At 40.3% G+C, this 19,324-nt stretch overlaps 1 protein-coding gene and 1 long non-coding RNA gene across 2 annotated transcripts in view; one reads left to right on the top strand and one right to left on the bottom strand.

Moving 5' to 3' along the window:
* Nucleotides 1-19,324, bottom strand: part of Esrrg (estrogen related receptor gamma) — a 589,495-nt gene that overhangs the window by 533,572 nt on the left and 36,599 nt on the right. The gene's annotated exons all lie outside the window — the stretch shown is intronic.
* LOC125359118 lies at nt 1,532-19,237 on the top strand. Its single transcript, XR_007212492.1, has 3 exons — nt 1,532-1,543; nt 3,078-3,080; nt 15,605-19,237. It is a non-coding gene; the product is annotated as an uncharacterized LOC125359118 (long non-coding RNA).

Raw genomic sequence — 19,324 nt, 5'->3', positions numbered from 1 at the left:
ACCATTTCAGATGAATACTTAAAAGTCTTTTCCTTATAATTTACCCATGCACAAGGTCTCTACCCATTGTGAGAAGGAAAGGGGATTTACAATACTTGTATATACCTATACTGAGTCAAGACTTGGACTAGGCTCTTAATATATATATATATAATCTGATGTAACCCTAGAAACAAACCTAAAATGCAGACATTACAGGTACGTTAACCCCAATTTCACAACAAAGCAGACTACAGCCCGGAATGGTTGAGTATTTTTCCCATGGGTCACAGAACTGCTTTAGGATTTGAGCAGACATGTATAAATGTTTCAGCATCTTTAAAATAGTCTTATTGTTTCCAAAACTTTTTTTCTTCCTATGATATAAGTTCTCTCCTTGGAAGTCTATTCCACCATAAGGCAGATATCTCAAAAAAAAAAAAAAAAGTACAATCTTGGGTGTCAGAAACCCAAAAGTCTAGCTCTGACTTTTCAACAAACTATTTGTATGACCTTAGAGAACTTATTTGTTAAAATGAAAAGGTTCCAGCTCTCTAGCATTCTACAGTCTATGGTATCTATAGAAAGAGATTGCACATACCCATTGTCATTCATGTGACATCAGTTCTAATCACAGGGATTTTTCTTCTCTACCCTGGGAAGAGAAGACTCTGGAAAGAGTCCATGCTATGGTGTGCATATATCAGACAAAAGTGGTTAGGGAATAGGTTGGCTGCAGAGTGTGAGAAAGGCATCCATCTTGCAGCTGTCCCTGCCTGGACAATACCACAGAGAAACAAGAGTCCCTCTCTAGAGATCTCTGTTGGCACCTGGTCTTCATTCCTTTCTGGGAAAAAAAAATACAGAAGTTCATATCCTTGTGAAGAATGTACTGCTTTCTACATGCAACTGCCAAAAACCCAACTGTAGACAAAATCCATCTGACAAAAATCCCTTAACTGCTTTGATTTAGTTCTTAAAGGAGATTAGTTGTTGGAAGGTCACGGTGAAGCCCTCCTACTGTACACCGAAGCTTGGACTTTCAAAGCTTTCACTACTAAGGGAATCTCCCTGCTCGATGCCCCTTCTCTCCATGCTGTTTAATCAATGAATCAACAAAATAGTTACTGAGCAAGGCTTCCCTGGGGTCTGCAGGTCACTTCAGATGTGGCTCTCCAGTTCAATAGCAGGAGAAAGAAAAACAGATTTTTCTGACTCCTCTTAAAAGTTTCCATTTATAAAACCAGGGCTGGCATCAAAAAGCTATAGTCTCCTATTCCTCCCTCTTCCCTTCCCTGAGCCCTCTGATTCACAAAGAAAAAAAAAAGAAAATGTAATGTAAAAGAATATAGAATAGGAGGATGGAGGAAGGGAAAGGAACAGAAGAAAGAAAAAAATAAAAGGGATGAAGGAGAGATAATGGGAGGAATGAGACCTTTACATTTGTGTCCACAGTATTCCTAACATGTGTATCTTTTGGTTGCAAATAACCTCTATGCTTTTGGTTACTAATCATGCTTTACTTTTCTTTAATGTATAAGATTAGCCTTGAGGCTGAGGTGGTGTGGGGAGGAGGTGGTGCTCACGCTTGTAATTTTACTTACTTGAGAGGTTAAGAATGGGAAGATTTTGATTAAGGGCAGCCTGGGCCAAATGGTTCACATGACTCCTTCTCAACCCACCCCTGGAGACAGTGACAGGTGCCTGTCTTCCTAATGATGATGGGAAGCCTAACATAGGTAAAATGGCCCCACATGTAGCTTTGGTAGAAAAGGGGACCCTATCTCAAAGATAACCAGCAAACATCAGGGCTAGGAGTGCGGTGGCTTAGTGGTAAGAGCACCTGCTAATAAGTGGGAGGTTCTGAATTCAAACCCAATAACACACACACACACACACACACACACACACACACACACACACACACACTTTTGAGACCTTGAGACAAACTAATGACAGCTGGATTTTAAGCTTATAGGATGGGGATAATTCTCAATCTCTATTTTAAAATACCCTTCTGCCTAAAAACTCTAGCAATAGGCTCATGCATAAACTGGCAATGGAGGCTTAATATCCACAATCAGAAAGTCTTTTAAAAATTAGTTTTCCTAAATTATGCATGATATTGCTTTCAATTTTTGATAAAATATTATATGAAACACTATGTTATGCTATCAAAATGAGTCGTCACCTCCCAAGTGATGATACATTGCTACAGGGGTAAAACTGTGGCTAGGATAGGACTACATTGTGGCGTTAGAAGTGTCTTTCTCTGTCCAGCACAAATACAGAGTTCTACTTGACTATACATATTTTTCCCATCAAAAAATGACAATGATCAGGAGTTTAGGATCTAAGGATTGAGATCTGGACTCAGTCCAGACAGATTAATCCACAAGCCTCTTATCTCCAGTTAACCAGTAAAAAGTTGGGACTTGTAGGCATGCTCAAGTGATTGTATACCAGACATGGGTGATAAACCTGAGTAAGAACATGAAGCCCAGAGTTGAAGCCCAAAATAAACAAACAAAAAAATCCAGTGAAGCCAGGGGCAGTTTAATGAACACCCACTGTGCAAGAATTGGTGCTAAATACTCTGTTAAGTTATCGAAAATAAACCATTAAATCACCCATTGACCTCAGTCTGTAGATGAGGATGGGAAAGGTCAGGAAGATGAACTCAATTGTCTGGCCAAGGGCGAAGGAAACAAGCAATGACTGGCTTTATAGTCTCCAACTAACTACCCTGTGGCAGACACTTTTAGCACTTCCCGACCTCTTAGAAACTCGGATGATAGAAAACTAGAATCCATATTCTAATTATAATTTACTCAAATCCTCACTTTGGCTTGCTGTTTCCAACAGGCATTTGAAATTGGTCTTTCTTCCTACCAGAGTTTTTTTTTATAAACATAGAAAATATTAGAACAGCAAACCATACATAAGACCATGGCACTCTGAAGAATTTTTCAGTCTAAATATGCAGTAACGCTCTCCAATGTCTTAGGTTTGTTTTTTATTTTAAATATCAGTACTATGTTGAGGGAGAAGGAGGGTAAATAGGATCAAAGTAGTTCATACACACGTATCAAAATAAGCCTGTTAAAATTGTTTAAAAGGTGAGAAAGGAGATAAGAAAGAATAATAGAAGGGGTGAATTTCATCAAGGGCATAATATCCATGTATGGAAATATCACAATGTACAATTCATATATGTAATAAAAAGGTGAAAAAGTGACAATGCGAGTGCTTGTCATTTATGGGTCTAAGCAAGAATTTACTAGAGAAAATATGTGTATGTAGGGAGAAGTTTGGTGCTCTTAGATCTTATGGAGCTCCTAAATTATAACTCTCATGATGTTTGCATATGCTGATTGGTTCTATCACAGTGATAGTATCTACCTCTATTCCATGATAATATGATGATTTATACCATCTGCATGTGAAAAAGAATGCCTCCCCAAAGCACCAGTTAAGGTCTGATTCACCTGGAGCTACAGCACACTCAGACAGAGGCCTTTGTTCATAATGCCTGTGCTTAGTTGGACCCGTGACAGAGCATCCTCATCCCTATTCCTTGTCCAACCAGGCCCATTCTCCAAATTTAGCAAAGACACAATTGTGCTTCTAAGTGCCACCCCCAATCTCCCAGCTCTGGCTATTGGGCATACTTCATACATCTTCTTTGGTAGCATAGCTGATAATGATTCATCGAACAAGCCATGAGGATAGCACCGCATGTAGGTACTTTGCTCATTTTTCATGGTTGAAAGCAAATTTATTAACATGAGCATTCTTACATACAGAAACCTGTGTATCCTACCAGAGTCATAAAAATATAACTTGAATATCTGGTGTTGGGGAGACCCCAGAAAAGATCCGAACCTCCTGAAATGAAGCACAGCGCTTCCCACAGTAGCTGTATGTGCTCATTACCATATTGCAGAAGTTGTTCCTAAAGCAAATAACAGTTTTCAGAAAGACCAAGGTTATACATGAATCTCAAGGCCCAGGAGGGGAGTTTAAAAAAAAGAAAGAAAAAGACTACTTAACCATTGAAAAGAAAACGATTCTCTTATGCTTAGGCTTGAGAACTTCTGGTACGCAATTAACGTGACCTTCCATTTAAAAATTTTTTTTTAACTCTGCAATATTCAGACTTCCTTTTCTTAAATTTCAAAAATAAAGGTACTTACCAGTTAGTGAAAATCCACAAGTCTTGCACACTTTGCTGAGAATGACATGGGCCATTCTTCATGCAAGCACAATGTGAACCTGCCTGCTAAGTTTGCTGTGATATCTACTTGGGTTAGTTGGAAATAGGTAAAGTGTTGGGGGGGGGGGGGGAGAGGGAAGGAAAAAAGAAAGACTTTCCCTTTAAAACTGAACAGAAGCAGATACCAAATCACATGACCTTTTACCGTAATTTCTATTAAAATCATTTCATGTCTGGTTGCCTCTGCTCTCCTGGCTCATTTGTATTGTTTACAACAAGTCATTTCACTGGCAGTTAGTGGCTGAATCCATGGTTACCCGTTTTTACATTCACTAGTTAAATGGAATGCAGCTCTGCTGTGGGTTTCAGGGAGCAAGCTCTTAAGAAACCACAATCCAGCTATCAATCAGACTAATCTGAGAGAAATTAATCTTATAAACATAAGTATTGTTGCATATTAAAAATTGAAAGGGGGCACGGGCTTTTACTGGTTGGAGTTACAGTAGTGGACATTTGACTTAGAGCCTGAGATTGTTTTAGTGTGGGGTCCACAAATGACAGCCTTTCATATTTTATCTTTCAAAGGCTTTCAGGAGTAATACGACCACCATGAACAAACAAACCCCACCACCTCCCCAAATTCTCTGAGCAATGCTTTTACCTAAATGGGCTTAAAATCTAAACACCGGTTCAACCAGACCTCAGTCCCCGGCAAAGTAACTAAACAGATATATATACAACAGTAAAAAACCTCACAGATAGCACTGAGTGGGATTCAATTAAGACAAAAATCTCAGAGGAATGTTCTTCAGGAGTAAATTAAAACTGCAAACTAATATGCTTTATGGAGAGCAAGCGCAGTTACAAACTCATTCTATTGTCCATGAATTTATATATAGCTAATTTTAAAAAGAAAATTCTACCCTCTCCCCCCACCAAAAGCTAACTTGTTTCTCAAGAAGGACATGACCAACAATTACAATTTCTAATAAAATCGTAGAAGTTTTGCAGTTTAATGTCCACCATCATTGTCCCACAAGTCACATCTAAAGGCTCAATGAGAACAACAAATAGTTAATGCTCACATATTACAACCCCATCTACTGCAAAGTCACTGTATCAGAAGCTAGAATTGATTTGTTTCCTCAGAACGAATTGAAAATGAACGTAACATAACGTCGGAAAAAAAAATATCTCTCCTGCACTGCTAATCGGATATTGTCTACTGCTTGATTGCAGCTCTGCCCTCTACTATTGCTGCCTCAAAATCACACATACTTACACGTTCTGGGTTCTTCCAAGAGTTTGGTGCAGTTTCAAGGACAAATGTCTTAAGCAAGCCTCTCTATACTGTGCAGCAGGGAGCCTAGCTCGGATCTGATGACAAGAGCTCAATGCTAAATCTGACAACAGAGAAGAGAGAAACTTCCTGTGTGAAGAGGAGATCTTGGAAAGTCTCAGGGTTAAAAAGGTTGCTTGAAATGTGCTGGTTGATTTGCTCCCTGGTTGTATAGACACAGTAGCAGCTGATCTGTGTTTGCAGCCCTGCAGAAAGGAATCTTTACTGAAAACCAATGGCATCACATTTCAGCGGGGCCGGTGCCAAGTGCTGGAGAGCAGAGCAACCTTTGACAACTTCACACAATTCAGCACAGCAGACTCACCACAGGTCAGGAAAAAGTGTGGAAAGTCTGTCTCCCCACCACCAGCCTTCATCACGGGATGGTAGCGCAGTGCCCCTGGGGAAACTAAACATGGTTACCGGCTAGACTTGGGCAACAGAGGAAGCCATTCCCTGGACTTACTTCTCTTAAAGGTAGATTGTCTTTCCTTCCCTGATCTACCATGTGTTAACCAAATGTGAGCAAGGAGTCTACATGTTTAAAGTGTATGTCCCTGCTTCTGTTAGAAACCATTCTACACTGGCTTCCTCTGATGTTCCTTAGGAATAAACCAAGGACAACATAATATAGTATGAGGTCATATTGTCCCAAATTCTACAGTATGCAGGAGTTTGATAATGACAATTAGTCAGAGACATTTTACTACTGCTTATAATAATCAGGGGCAACTATAACATTCCACTACAACAGACTCACTTGTTTAGAAAGTTGACAAGGATACCTAGATCCAATGGATAGACAATGAAGAACATAGAAATCCTGGTGAGCAGGAGAATCACTTTCTCTATATCATCCTTAAGATGGAAAAGGAAAAAAAAAAAAAAGCCCTTCTATCTCCAGGAGTGAAATGTGAAGGAAGCATGAGAGACAGAGTCAAGGGATGGGGGTGATAACAGTGCTAACAAATTTAACATAAGCCATTGGTTGATGACGTCATTCCTTGCTGTCCTTCCCTTCTTTTCTGCTCCTATAGTAAGTCTAAATGATGGTTCGTTGTGTGGGATTTTTTATTCACTCTTGTCCACTTTGCTTCACAGGGCACCAGGCCACAGTGAAATGTGTCAGGAGCTCAGGGCCTTATTCTCCTTCTGGAGAATATCTGGGCACCTGGTGAGCTAGGCAGAATCTTCACTACACATTTTGGCTACACTGTTGTTCAGGAATGATGATGGTTTCCTTACATTGAAAGCCCACATCCTGTAATAAATAGTGTTTGGGCTCTGGTGCCCGAAAGATTTCCTTTCCTATTGTGACTCCACTTGTTCCAGGATGGGAGTTGGTTAATAACTTCAAACTTCCATTTATTCATCTGTATGATGGGGAAAATCTACTTACCATACAAGATGTTTTGTAAAACTGGGATGGATAACACACATTGCAAATTGAACATGTGCCTGGCATGACTGTACTACTTTTCAGGAACCTCCTCTCAGAGCAAGACAGACTATCAGGTAATGGAGGCTCAATTATCTTGTGGCATCTAGACTCAAGTTCAATGCCACAAGTGCTAGGTCTACCCCCGTCTCTTCCCATTTGTAAACCTAAAAACATTTTCAATTGTTCATTCTTGGTGATGTTGAAGTGTGCATTGGTGATACAGAGCTTATTTAAGATTCATGAGGGCCTAGTCTCTATCCCTAGCACTGGGGGAAAAGAAAACATGAAGCTACATCCAATTCATAAATTAAAACAAACAAACATGTTTTAAAGAAGTCATGCCAAGCACTGGTGGCTCACACCTATAATTCTAGCTACTCAAGAGGCTGAGATCTACCAATCACAGTCTGAAGTCATCCCTAGCAGGAAAGTCTGTGGTACTCTTATCTTTACTAAACCACTCAGAAAAAGTTGGCAGTGGCAGATCTCAAGTAGTAGAGCACTATCTAGCCTTGAGCAAAAGAAATTCAGCGATAGTGCCCAGGCCCTGAGTTCAAGCCCCAGAACTGGCAAAGAAAAGAAAAATAAAAAGTCATATGGCCAGTAAATTGCAACCTGAATATCAAACCAAGTTCTCTGATTCTCACAAGTCCTATTTAAAGTATTTACATGATTATCTACATAGCATTGACAACTTGCATAATTCTATACTCATCCAACCTTAGCAAAAACTCTATCACTAAGCTACATACCCAGTCTTCTGAATTTTTATCCTATCAATTTCATGTGCATGTATGTGCATGTACATAGAGGTAAGATTGGACTGAATTTTGAAATTACTTTGGATTGACTAGCAGATCTAGCATGACGTTACATGTGTTAGAAGTTGAATAAATTTTCCTGTATTGAAAAGAAACTCAATCTGGATCTACCGTACTACCTGCGACCAACCTTATAGGAAGATAGAACCTTCCATAAGGGAGTGTCTGATGGTTACTTGTGGCTTTCTGGTTCCCACACAATGTCCTTGGTTACTTCAAAAAGAGCATGTATGTCCAAATTCTTAACAGTTACTCATGATTCATCCTTCCAAATACTATTTTATTCATTTATTTACCACATATACATTGACGATCTAGTGGGGGGGTTGGTTGAAATGATTTAATATTGACATAAAACTCAAACTTGAGCCCAAATCATCACTTGATTTCTAGATTGACTCACTTCCTAGGCTTAACAGAATGTAAATATAAAGTTTTGTTGACCATTGTCCTGTGAATTAGAGCAGAGCACCTACACATATTCCAAAGAGATTTCATTTGGATGAGATAGATAGATAGATAGATAGATAGATAGATAGATAGATAGATAGATAGATAATATATACACATATCACATATATGCATACACACATGTGCGTACACACACACACACACACAGAGCTTGTAGAATGTCTTCTACTTCAAGTGCCCACCAGTATCATGTTTCCTGCTTCCTGTTTCTTTCCCAAATAATGTGTAAAGTGACTACTACAATGCTGTTTCAACAATGATCAAAAAAATCAGCCAAACAAAGCTCACCAAGAGTGAAATAAACTGTCCTGGAAATGACTTGACATGGTCAGCACAGAAACCCAACTGACTCAGTGGTCTGCTCACCACCTGAAGTGAACTAAATAACTTCATAGTTTATCAGTATTTTCACACCCAAGAATTTATCTCCACTCTCACAACCATCTTGAGACGCTCATGACTTCCTTCATCACATGTTTACAGACACAAAAGGTTCAGAGAATTAAATCATTTCCTCAAGTCACACAGGCAGTAAGTGGCTCAGCAAAGATTCTGGAATGAGAACTGGAAACCAACATCCAAACTTTTCCACACAACAAATTGTGCCTTCCCTTCAGGGGAGAATTTATACACTTGGTTTTCCTCTGAGTTGTTCTCTGAGATTTTGGTTTTACATTCCATAGTGCTCTCGTGCTCTCTCTCTCTCTCTCTCTCTCTCTCTCTCTCTCACACACACACACACACACACACACACACACACACACACCCCTCTATCTTCTAACTGCCTTCTACATTTTCTTCTTTCATTTCTCAATGACTTCAAAGAATCAATTTCCTATCTTCATTTTTCTCCACTATCACTTCCAAAGAATTTGAGTGACAAACACCAAATCTTACCACATTGCTATGATAAGGAGCCACGGTGTTAATGTTTAATCAGTTCAAGGGAAAGAAAAGCAATCTATTTTTATAATGTGGTGTATTTGTGTCTATATTGGGGCTTGAACTCAGACCTTGAGCTCTCAGCTTTTTCACTGAAAGCTGGTGCTCTAACACTTGAGCCCTACCTCCAGTTCTAACGTCATGCTATCTAATTGGAGATAAAAATCTCATGAACTTTTTTTGCCAAGTCTGGCCCTGGATCATGATCCTCAGATCTTGACCTCCTAAGCAAGTAGGATTATAAGCATGAGCCACTGACACCTAGCTAAAATTCTGAATTTCAAAATAAAAAACCCTTAGAGCTACTGCAATAGTTTGCACTTATCTTTGCAACTTCCTGTTATGTGTTCATTCTCTCCAACATCAAGCCCCCTGCTCGAGATTAGTGATGAACTATTGTTCCATTTTACTGCGTTTATGCTATGCCTATCGCTTGTATCATAATAGAACTGTTCTTTACATTTTGTTCATCACTGATAATACAATATTTCACTTCAGTAAGTAACAACAGGCTTTTATGATCTAGCTCAGGAAAGTAATCAGCATTTAAGATTGTTTTCTGTAGGAAAAGTGTGTGTTTTGAATGTCTGATAATTGATCTGCAAGTGAAAATCTGAATGCAAACTTAACTGCCTGAAAATCATGAAGCTTTCCCACAAAACCACTCAATCTAAGCTTGTTTACTCCTCTCTACTCTGCTATCTCCAGTCATAGCACAAGGCCATACTGATGTGCGTAATTAGTATATAGAACCGAAATTGATGGGAGTTCATTAATTGGTTGATTCAGTATCAACCAATCTCGTCATTCAGAATCACATGGGCAAAATAAGTTAGAGACCATCTAGACATCCCTGAATTTTACAAAGGAAGCACCAAGGGTTCACTACAGTCTCTGATTAGAGCTGTCCATGTCTTATTACCAAGTCTACTTAGGTACATTGTAACTGACCTCTAGCTAGAGAACAAGAAACAGTTGTATACATATTAGCTATAAAGAGAAGATTTGTAACTCTGATGGTGATTGGTCCAAAGGATCATTTGGTATGATGTTCCAATTTTTTGTACCCTTCAGAAAATAAATGTCCATACTACCTAGAAAATGAATTTCTAATAACTGAATGAAACTGCTCATCTAAATAGACAACTTTAGATTTCTCTCTACACATAATAACTTGGAAAAATATATAGCCTGTGTTTACTATAGCACAATAGCTACAGACTCTAAGAAGAGCTATAACTTGCTAACAATTTTCATGATTTATGTTTGAAACCATACAGGGCATGAAATGATTTCTGCAACCTTACATTTCCCTCAAGAACACTGGAAAGTAGAAGATATATTCCCAAAATCTTGTGGGATTGCTTGTTTTATCTCCTTCTTCCACAGACGTATATAATGAGTAATTATACATACATGCTGCACCGCTAACAAAGGTCACTAGATTATTTTTCCTGTTAAGAGAGGAAAGAAGAAAAGGAGGAAAAGGAGAAAGAAAAGGAAGAGAATGGAAAGAAGGAAGGAAGGGAAATGAATCTCTTCTTATATAATGTTTACATTGTAAAAAGTGATTGCTTTCTTAAGAAAGTGCAATAAATATTCTTCCTAAGAACAGTTTATACATGATGTATGATTATAAACTGTAACTCACTATACAAATGTTAGTTATTTCTCCTGTTAGCGTTTAACATATATGGAAATTTGCTTCACCATCTATAATCGTGCTAATAAAAAATAGGTATAGGTGACCATAAATTACATTAGTCATAAAATAAGCCTTATTAATTTAATATATCTTAACGTGAGACCAAATTTAAATGGGCCACTCTGGTAACAGATAACAAAATACTTCTTTAGCCCACTACCTAAATATGTATCAGAATAAAAATATAAGATTTTTTTTCTATGCTTCATATCATTTTGGTATTCTGCATTTGAATCTTTTAGATGCTCAAAAATCACGGTAGGACATTCATGGTTTCCAAGTTAACAAGATTATCTGTTTACATATGGAAAAAGAAATAAGCAAGCTCATTAGTGAGCTTCCTTTTTAGAGGCCAATCCAGGTTATTTACTTTAGCAGATGTGCCATTTAAAAAAGCTGTAAGTGTACGTAAGGAAATACCTCTGAATCTTCAATGCTCTGCATTTTATCACAGGAATTCCAAATATATTCAACTCTTTCTAGTGGTGACTACAATTATTATCTTGTCTAAATGAACAAAACATTCATCATAATAGTAATAGCATAATAGTAATGGCTTAATTGAAAACAACCAAAAGTGCTTCCCCAATATTACAGTTGTTGTCAAATATCATGTTAGAAATAAACACTGAAATCTCTGTAGATGGTGTGTATGTGTCTAAGGAAGACTAGTCGGTGGTATTTATGCCCAATACTGTGGAAGAGGAAAGCTAAGGAGGAGGTCGCCTTTCATAACTAGAAATAATCAACGTTGAATAAATGAATTGTTATCAAATGTCTAAGAGAATAATATCTACAAGACACCTCCTTGTTTAAGTGATAAGGACATAGAGATGGTTTCATTATCACAGGTAATTGTATCAAGATCAAAAGATTCACAAGGACTTTCCCAATTTCTCAAACCTGAGAGACTGGAGCTATAAGGAGTATGTATTTCCATTGTATTTCAAAAGACTATGAGATCCTCAACCTCTTAAAAAGAAGCCCCCCTGTTCAAGATCTGGATCTCCTTACTAGTATCTACCATTGAGTCCATACCTATGGCCACTATAAACTAAACTCAAAGTAATCATAAACAGGCACTTCTCAAGAAAGACCCTTGCAGTCTCCTACAACACCCAATCCATGATGACTTGCCAGTAACAGAGCACATGGAGCTTCATCCCGATCCTTGGTAAGATTCTGAAGGCTCACTTGCCCACTTACTCTTCAGGATATCAATTGAAAACCACATAGACTTTGGCTTTCTAAGAAGTTACATGATTTGAAATCTCCCTGGAATCTACCATATTTCAGTTAAAACATTTATATGCAGATGCATACCAACCAACCAATTTACTTATAAGTTTGTAGCTTCTACATATATATGGGGGAACATGGATCCTTTGTCTCTAGGTCTGAGATAGTTCACTTAAGATCATTGTTTGCAATTTTTACTTTTTTTTTTTTTTTTTACAAATGGCACAATATTATTCTTTGTGTACAGCAAAATAAAACACCAGGAAGAAGGTGCTCAAAAGGGGTGGGGTGGGGTCAAGGGGAAAAGGATAGACAAATGAAGAGGAGAAGGGAGATTGCGCAACCAAGAATTCAATGTGTATCCCAGGAAGTTTGGAAGTATAAGGGAAAGGGGAGGGGGAGGGGGAGAACGTTGAAATGGGTTACACTGATCAAGATATATTGTATCCATAAACTGCTTTTTTCAAGGTCAATTCCTTTGTACAACTACTTAAAGATAATAATAAAAATAGAAAGGAAATATTATTTCCCAGCTCTAACTAGTTGGCAACAAAATAAGAAGAAAGAAGTCTTTGTTTGCACAAAAGAGCCCCGTACATTATTTTGACTTTAAGAAGATATTTCACATGAATATAATATCATAATATTATGATTCTTGGTAATCATTATTTCAAAATGACAGATTCTATTGTTCATGGAGACATTTTCAGGGTTTTTTGTTTCTGTACCAGTGGTTCAAAAAGTATTCACCAACCATTCCCTGGAGAGAGCTGAAGATCTACATTTAAATAGAGATAGAGTATTTCCAAATGCACAGTACCTAGAAGGCAGATACTGTCAAGGTTTCTTAGTAAGAATCACTCAGATTATATTAGGCATATTTCAATAGCCATCCCTAGTTCACAGAGCTCAAATTATTTCCATGCCATTCTTTTACCTCTCTGTACCTTTATAATGTTTGTCCTCAGAAGTTAAAAGTAAATCTTTCTCTGAAGCAAAGTCCTCACACTAACAATAAGCAATTACGATTGTACATATCATTTCTGATGTGTATAGAAAAAGACCACAGAAGATAGCTTAGCCAGGAATGTTAAATAATTGAAAAGTATAATGACTTAATAGAGTAGTAAGCTTGGTTTACAATGCAGCCGATTTAGAGCCATAAAAATACTGTGTAAAAATTTTATCCTGTAGTTGACCATTACATCTCCTATCTATTATTCAAAGATATCTCAACAGTGTTTTTTCTTCATTAATGTGGCTTTTGGCATTTCCCTCAAAATCTTTCTATCCCAACAGTTTGGTGACAATTTTGAAACAAGAGGCAAAAATTCTGTATTAAACAATAAAGTCCCTTTACTTAGATGAGACTAGTTTTAATAGCTGGCTGAAGCCATAAATACATCTAACCAAGGAATACTATAACCTCCTTGGAAGTGATTCTCTTCCCATTGAAAAATCAAGCATCAGGCCTATTTAAAAAGGAAGACAGAAACCAAAGGTACTTGCTTGACACATGCGTAAACAGCAGAACTTCATAAATAATCCCCTTTCCTGTGACACGCTTATCCTTGGATTTGTCTGTATTAGTCAAAGTCATGGGATATCAAAAAAAAATATTTTTGCCTTGAGTGTTTAGCTAAGGTGCATAACCTGTCTGTGAAGCAGTGGAAAGAGCCACTTAGGATCAATTTCAAACATAACCCCATTCCCTCTGACAGGCTCTTGCTAAAAATCTAGCTGCAACTAAAATGTCCCTGTAAACAAGGTTAGAGAGAACAGTGCCTGCTATTTGTCTGAGCAGCCTTTTATGGGAGCCCTTCAGTTGTCTGTGTGGGTAGTTATCCCTTATCTTACCATTCTATGTGCTATTCCTGTGTTATTCCTTTGTGGATTCAAATTCAGAACTCAACAAAAGATGAAATAGCTCAAAATCACTGAATATTGGGATATTATGGTAATAAATGGTGATTCTTAGTTGGAGATTTGGTAGCCTTTTAATTTGCAGGAAAATTGTACTGAATAAATTAAGTGGAACACATATGGAAAGCCAATGGATTGACCCTGCTCTGTTTTGTTAAAACACCATTCATCAGAAACTCCACAGGCAATTCCCCTTAAGGAGAAAAAGAAAAGACCAGTACTTTTCCTTTCCATATATAACATGTATAAAGATTTAAATGTTATTTTGATTTATTAAAAAAAGAAGCCATCTTGTACACACTTTCATCACCCTAATCAATGAACAGGTTGATGTGCAATATGATACCATTCTCAATATACACACATTCAATTTTGTGTGACACAAGTTTAAAGAGTTATGAGAACTGCTTTAGGAAACATAACACAAAGCCATGCCTCACAGACATATATATGTCTGAGAGATCTCCCAGGCCTGGCTCTTTATGTAGTTGGTTCTTTTCCTATTTGAAGGGAAAAGTCCCTTTATTTTCCATCTGTGTTCACTGAGCTTTCTGTCAACCATTCATCCCTCAGCTCACAGTTGAGAACTGTTCAAATTTCCCTCTCTTTCCCATAATGCCAGAATTATTTCTCAGGTTGGTTAACTCACTATGATAATGTTAAATCTACTGAACAACAGAGGGAAAGAGGAGGAAGAGGGGGCAGTAGAGGAGAAAGAGGAGGAGGAGGAAGAAGAGGTAGAGGAGGAGCAGGAGGAGGAGGACCCAGGACACTCCTCAGTCCATTCCTTCCCTTCCTTTCTGAAACATTTCTGACTGCTGCTTCTGAGTTTAGGCATTTTCAAAACACATTCCCTTATTTAATGGTCTTTGGGCAGGGTGAAAAAACAAAGGAGAGAGTTTCTCTTCAAAACTAGACCATGTCATTCAGCTGCTCTGAAACACACTGAGCCACATCCTCCAGTTGCTTGATCTTTACTCAAAAAGTATTAAGAATGAAGGTCTAGAAAGTAATGGGAAGTCAATACACAGAGCCAACTTGCTTCTCTTAACCTATATGCTAAGAATACCTTTTCTGTCTTTCTTTTTCTTTGGGGGGTGGTGATAAGAGAGTGCTCTTTTCAGCCTGGACCTCTGGCTTGTGTTAGCCCAGATCATTTGCTTTCTCTGTGTGTAAGTCTTCCTCTGGTTCTAGCATTACACAGGAACACGGCAAACATACTTCCCTAGGATCAGCAAGCCCCTGTGGCAATTCACAACACAACCCAAGCAAGCAAGCACAATAAATAAACAAACACATACACAATCATTCCACAGCATGATGGTGGGGTAAGGGGACAGGGGAGTGAGTTCTCTGGGCCTCTCTGAACTCTTTCAGAATCCTTCATTAAGATTGCGGAGGGGGGGGGGTGGCTGCAGCTACGGAAAAGTCACCCAGCACCAGCAGGGAAGAGTAAGGGAGCTTTGCCCTCTTGTGTGTCTCTCTCTCTGATCTCCTAACACCAAAGGGAGAAGAGGGCTGTAGTGAGGGGGAGGGGAAGGGGGTAGAGGATGAAGGGATGAAGAGCCCCAAACTCTTTCTGCAGGAGCTCTGACAGACTTGAGAAGCAGACAGGGTAGGTGGTTTGAAATACTGAAAGATGCTCCAATGACCTCTAGGCAACTTCACAGAGTCTCTGGAGAAGGTGAAAGGATTGGGGAGACGCAGGAAAGAAGCATAGAGGACAAGAGGGAGAAGCAGCAATCATCAGGATTTCCCAGCCTATGGCAGTCAATATCAATTCCTGGCGCCACCCTGTCCCACTGGGACCCCTGGGCCCTGGGGTCTCTACAGCCCCTGAGCCCTCCCCAGCCAGGCTTGCCTAACTCTGCCTCACTCTTTAGTACTTCACTAAGCACTGAAGTCTCTAAACCAGAAAAAGGGGGTGGGAAGGGGTGTTGGGAGGGGGGAGAATAAATCTAATTGCCATGAGAATTTCTCAGTGTCTCTAGCACATACACACCTGACAGGTTTGTTGGGGGGGGGGGGGGTTCTGGGGGTTTCTTGTTTGGGTGTTTTCTTTTTTGTTGTTGTTTTTTGGTAGTCGTGGTCAGACAAGTAAGAGGTGGGCTGTACTTATGATTGTGTAATTGAGAGAGGGGTTGCTTTTTTTCTTTCTTTCTTTCTTTTTCTTCTTTTTCCAAAGAGCCTGTAAGCAAGTGAAGGGAGCCCAGGCAGAGGTTGCAGGGGGAGGGGGAAGAGGCGACAGAGGGGAAAGTGAGCGATAGAGATTTCACCCAGGACTGCAAAGCAAAGAACGCCCCCAGACGCGCCAATGTCTGTCTGTCTCCAGATGTTGGGAGATAAAGATTGGGAGCCGTTACCTTGGCCGGGGGGTCACAACTGCAGCAGGTTAATCAGGTGAGTCGTCGGGGAGGGGTGGGTGAGGGAGAGAGAGAGAGAGATGTTCAAGAAGCCCAGGCCGGTTTCTTTGGCTATGAAAGTCTACAACCCCCACTCCACACACCCCCCCCTCACCCCTCCCCTCCCCTCTCCTCATGCAGGAACATTGCAATCTCACACACGCCTCCTTTCACTGGGCTCCCGCGACCTTAGCAGGCGAGGGGGGTGCTGTCCGGCCCTCCGCCGCCAAGGACACGGCCCCCTGCTGTGCCCCCGCAGGTTCGGGGCCGGCCTGGCCCCCGGGGTCCGCGTCCCGAGCGGCTGTGCACTCACCAAGCCGGGCTGCGAGGGGCAGAGGGGCGCCCGCGGCTAGCCGGAGCGCAGAGGCGCCTCCCTTTTCTCTTGGTAGCGTCGGTCCGCACTCCCTGTGACCCGGGGCGTCATGATGCCTGTCTGTTTTCTCAATGATAACTTGGCAGAAGAAGAGAGAGGCTGCCACACTCTCCTCGGGTGGTTACGTGGTATGTGCACGTTTCTGTTAGCATGCGTTTCTCTCTCCTCTCTCTCCCTCGCTCTCTCTTTTTGTTTTTGTTAAAAATAAATAAATCTCTCTCGCGCTATAGTTGTTTTCTTTAAAAAAAAAAAAAAAGAATAAATTCCCAGGCACAGTCATGATTGGATCGCATTATTGCGTTTGCATAATTGACGCCTCTGGGTGTGTGTCTATATTATGTGAGTGTGTGTGTGTGAGTGTGGATGTGTGTGTGTGTGTGGTGTGTGTGGATGTGTGCGTGTGTTTTTTTCCCCCCCTTTAAATCCTGCTGCTACCCCGCCGCCGCTGCTGCTGCAGCAGTCGCTGGAAAAGCAAAGCAAGCATGCGTTCCTCTTTTGTCTTTCATTTTACCTTCAGGGTGACATTCAGTGCCAACTGCTCCCTTTTGACTGTCGCCAGTCCCCGCCTGGGCAAAATAAATTTGAAAAATGTAGGGGGTGGAGGGTGGCGGGAGAGAAGAGAAGGAAAGGAAGAGACCCCCGCCTCAGCTTGAATGCTAGGCTTTCCATTCCTTGGATTATAAAATACACCCCCACCCCACCATCTACCCAACCCACCTCCCAACCCTGAAAAACCATTTTCCCATCTACCCACCGGGCCCAGGCAGAAAATCGGCAGCAAGACAGCCAGGCGCTTCCACCCAGGGCCAAACACTCATGCTCCTGGCTCGCCCTTGCTGACTAGCGGCTCTCAGTTGCATCCCGGGTGCTGTAGGCCTCTTGCAACTGGAGCTATTTTCGTCTCCCACTGATTTTTTTTTTCCTTTAAGGCCTTTTGAAAAAATGGGGAGGGGGCAGGGAAGAAAGATAGGAATATGGAGAGAAATCCAAGCCCATATTTAAGGGGGAGAGGGTTCTATGGTCACAGAAGATGAGTGGGGGAGGGGTGCCCCTGCATCCACCCACCACCAGGGGAGTTGGGAAAGGGCAGAGAGGATAACTAGTTTCTCTTTGATTCATTCATTGGGCTACCAACCTCAGGAAAGAAACTTTTTTTTTTTAATCCTAACACAATACTGCTGATTATTTACTGTATTTGTTCTTTTTATAAGTATGTTTTCTAGGCTGAGTAGAATAGATCTCAAGAATAGTCCTTGAGGTTGTTTGGTTTTTTGGTGTGTGTTTTTCCTGAACACATAGAAGGTATTTAAGATAGTGGGGTCACAATGACAGGTAAAGTTCAGGTGGTTTCGTTTTACATTTTCTTGGTGTTATGTGTCTGCCGGTATGGTTTATATAACTTCTCTTAATCATGGTATGTTGTCTACCTTATATGTGCCCTGTATAGGTTTTTGAACAATAAATACCTGGCACCAGGTTTGTCGATACTTTGCAATTGTGTATCAATAGTTACTCATTTGAAGTGACAAAATAGCCTAAAAGTGTTGTGGTTGTGGTGATGGTGCTGTTTTTGTTGTTTTTTTGTTTTTTTGTCTCAAGCCTGGTTGACCTTGGGCACCATCATGTATTGGTAAAGTCAAATGTCCCCTACTGGTTTCAAATTCCTAAAACATGACAGCAGAAGCCTGGGTTGCAAAACATAAAGCAGAGTGGAGAATGTCCTATCTGAGAAGCAAGGCAAACTGAAAGAAAACTTTTTAGCTCATACAAGATCATCTCTGTAGCTGCAGGTTTAAAGGGAGTTTGTCTATTTATGAGGTCAACTAAGTTTAATGAAAAATAGTGAGTTACTTGTTGGGTCTTTTCCCTTTCGAGTCACAGTCCAAGAATCACGAGCAAAATCCCATAGGGACAACACTGTAATTATGCAAAGGCCAGACAATCAGAATTGGAGAAGTGCCTGGCTGAAGTAGACTAAGAGGGTCAGAGGACTATTGACTAATGGCCAGGTCCCAAGACTTGAGCGCTGTCTCTCCACCCTTGACAATTGGTCATGGCTCCTCTGGCTCTGCTCCTCAGTCTCTCTGGAACCCTAGAAGGATGAGCTGGTATATTCCTATTGATGTCTGGAGGTTATGAGAGCCAGTGGTTCCAAGGAGGCAAGGGCCTATTCAGAATGCCAGGGGCAAACCATCTCTAAATGCTCTTGGTAACTTTCCAGTAACTATCCAAGAGGTATCCATTAATATTCAGTCTGACTCTTCAGCTTTTTTATTTATTAACCTCAGAACTGGCCCCTGAACAAACTACAGGAAAGGTGGATGGGCTGGGGTGAGGACATAAAATGTTGACTAACAGGACTGGTGCTGGTGGCTCACACTTGTAATCCTAGCTACTCAGGAGGCTGAGATCTCAGGATCAGGGTTCGAACCAACCCAGGCAGAAAAGTCCCTTGAGACTCTTATCTCTGATT

This window comes from Perognathus longimembris, chromosome 11, assembly GCF_023159225.1.
Source record: "Perognathus longimembris pacificus isolate PPM17 chromosome 11, ASM2315922v1, whole genome shotgun sequence".
Taxonomy (NCBI): domain Eukaryota; kingdom Metazoa; phylum Chordata; class Mammalia; order Rodentia; family Heteromyidae; genus Perognathus; species Perognathus longimembris.
Note: the sequence above shows the minus strand (reverse complement) of the source record. Positions and strands in the feature narration are given on the sequence as shown.